This window comes from Cyanistes caeruleus, chromosome 5 (genome assembly GCF_971803275.1).
Source record: "Cyanistes caeruleus chromosome 5, bCyaCae1.hap1.1, whole genome shotgun sequence".
NCBI lineage: Eukaryota > Metazoa > Chordata > Aves > Passeriformes > Paridae > Cyanistes > Cyanistes caeruleus.
In genome coordinates this window covers 5,362,978-5,365,584 of record NC_141705.1, presented here as the reverse complement: position 1 = coordinate 5,365,584, position 2,607 = coordinate 5,362,978, and the positions used below count along the sequence as shown (strand labels likewise).

At 41.5% G+C, this 2,607-nt stretch overlaps 1 long non-coding RNA gene across 2 annotated transcripts in view; it reads left to right on the top strand.

The window, feature by feature from the left end:
* The first annotated feature begins 834 nt into the window (after positions 1-834).
* LOC111928423 (uncharacterized) overlaps positions 835-2,607 on the top strand; it is a 10,500-nt gene continuing 8,727 nt past the window's right edge. Inside the window, exons 1-3 of one of the 2 annotated variants that reach the window (XR_002864112.2) lie at positions 835-1,000; positions 1,731-1,799; positions 2,377-2,501. This is a non-coding gene — a long non-coding RNA (uncharacterized LOC111928423). Of the gene's footprint in view, positions 1,001-1,730; positions 1,862-2,376; positions 2,502-2,607 lie in introns of both variants that reach the window. The other variant, XR_015287068.1, reaches the window with a different exon arrangement.

Here is a 2,607-nt window from a genome sequence, read left to right as displayed (position 1 = left end):
AGGAATTATATTTTGGAGACAGATTTTGAATTAAATTGAATTTATTTACTGATGTTTTGTTCCATCTGTCTGATAAAGATTTTTGCATTGTTCAGAGTCTACTCCATTAATTATTATGAATTTTTCTGGGGGGATGAGCAGGAAGGACTTTGAAATTTTCTCTTCCTTTAAGTCTTAATGCCATTGTCCCTTCATCCTGCAAAGCAAAACAGGAGCTTCAGTCTTATTTACTTCAGCAGTGTCTTGACAATGTTATCACTGAGACAGATTAATGTGGCAGGTTTTTATGAGCTTCCTCATCACCAGGCTTGACTACAGGCTGAAAAGTTTGAGAAGTCCAGTTGTTCCCATCTGTGCTGGCACTGCTATTTCCATAGCTGCAAGGGATGCCTAAGAAAGTTCCAGAACTAGGGAGGGACGTGGTCTGGAGACCCCATTCAGAGCTGGGACTTCACTGGGAGCCTCTCAATTAACTCATCCTGGGAAAGTTCTGCCCTGGACGTGCTGGAGCTGGGCCAGCCTGACAGCTGCAGTTATCAAGGCATGGGATAGAAGGGAGAAATGAGACTCCAAGCAAGGTTCTCCACACCATATGTTTGGGGACTTAGACTTCATGTAACAGAGCAATTCCATGACAAGATGCTGTTTAACCATATTTCCTCCTGGTGCTGCTGGTTGGGGAGGACTGGGCTCTTGTAGGAGGTATTTTCAGTGATCACAGAGGGTGGTTTGCCCAGTCATTGCTAATTACCAAGATCTTAATTTGCTAGCACCAGGAATTCCCCTCAGGCTTCCAACATTATTGAATTAAGTCTTGGCCAAAGACAATTATCTACTCTTGAAAACGTCTGTTGCAGTCTCTGGGAAATGTGGGGGTGCTATTTATTTATTTGAGTTGAGGAACTTTTTTTTTTTTTCTCAGTTGCTCTGGATTCTGTGCAGCCTATTCAAAGGGATTTATTTCACTTTGTAGGACTAGTCATTGCTGAGGGGAATGAAGGTTCTGTTGCCTTTTTGTCTTTTCATTCACAAACACTCTATACATGGGATTCTGTCACCTAAGCCTGCTCAGAATGTACTAGTAAGCCTCTCTGCATGTGATCTATTTGCCAAATCTTTGCTGAGATTAGAGGCAGCTTAACTGCTTTGTGCTCTCTGCTCGTCCATTTGAGTTCTGTGATGCACACAGAAATGGGAGGGCAGTTTCCAAATTGTACATAGCAGGAGAGGAGGCATCCCTGGCTGCAAGGAGAGAGACTGGAAGAGATTCTTGTGCCATTTCTTACTTTAGCAGTCTGGTATTCCTGCTGGACTGGGAAAGCTCTGCAGGTTTTGCCTTCAGAGCACTCACGAGCTGTGGAGATGTTTATGTTTGCTTGGAGGAAGGAGATCTGATTAACAATACCTGAGTGCCCAAGGCAGCAGAGAAATCATTTTGGCTTCACACTCATTGTGCTAGGAAAAGAGAAAGTGTGAGGAGTGTTGTTTCTGTCTTGTTTCCCCTCAGGTGGAAAATCTAGGGACAGAGATATATTACACTTTTGGCACTGAAGGATCCTAGCAAGCTGGTCATATTTTTTCCTGCTGATTTATGCCATTATAGGTTATGAGCATTCTAGGAATGGTCCAGGATGTGTTTAATGTATTGTTTATCTCTCAGCATTCCTTTTATTTGGATTATGGTTATTTATATGAGTCCTGATGCATTGGATTTGGTTCTGATGAGACAGGTGATTACAGGGTAGACAGCAAAGAAGAAAGAGTGAATGGAATGACAAGGAGGTGAACCCAAAATCTGTGTAAGTTGAAACAAATTGGAAAGGGAAATCTAAACTGAAGAATGTGGTAAATAATGTTGAAGGTATGTATTAATGGACAGAAATGTACAAATGTAGCTACAACGTTCCAGTCTGCCCCAGACAGACATGAACCAGCTCTGAAACAGAAATGTTATTATTACATTTGAAGGGATGTGTGATGCTCTTCTTATAGCTCATGGATGGCAATACAAACATGGACAAGGCAGAAATTCGTGCACCTCTCAGTCTCTGAACCAAAACCAAAGGTGACCCAGGGCAGGGAAGACCCTGTGGATCCCATTAACCAATTCAACAGGCAGAGAATTCTCCTTGAAGATTTCTTGGCTCAGTGTTCATAATTCTTGTTACCTGGCCTGATAGCTTTGTTCATACTGTAAAGGCCCTGTAGTGTAAAAAAGGCTTAAAGAAGGACTAGTAATTAAAATCTGATAAGAAACTGATATTTACTCTGCACAGGCCAGTGGATCAATTTCTTTTCTAGAGAAGAATTCTGTAGAATAGGTAAATTTTCTGTTAATGTAACTTAATAATAATGTCTATATATTTTTTGTACCAGGGGGCCCAGGGCTGCACAGAGTGCTCCATGTGCTCAAACTTCTCTATTCTTCAGCACACAGAAATGTGTCCTTTGGGTTTTCTGAGCTGTATATCATGTCCTGGTGCTTGAAATCACAGAACCAGGTAACAGTTTTGGTTTTCCTAAGTCAAGTCACAAGTTAAGGGCTGTTATCACTTCCCTTTGGAAAAGCAGGATTCAAAGCTTGCTATGCATCTCAATTTGGTTTTT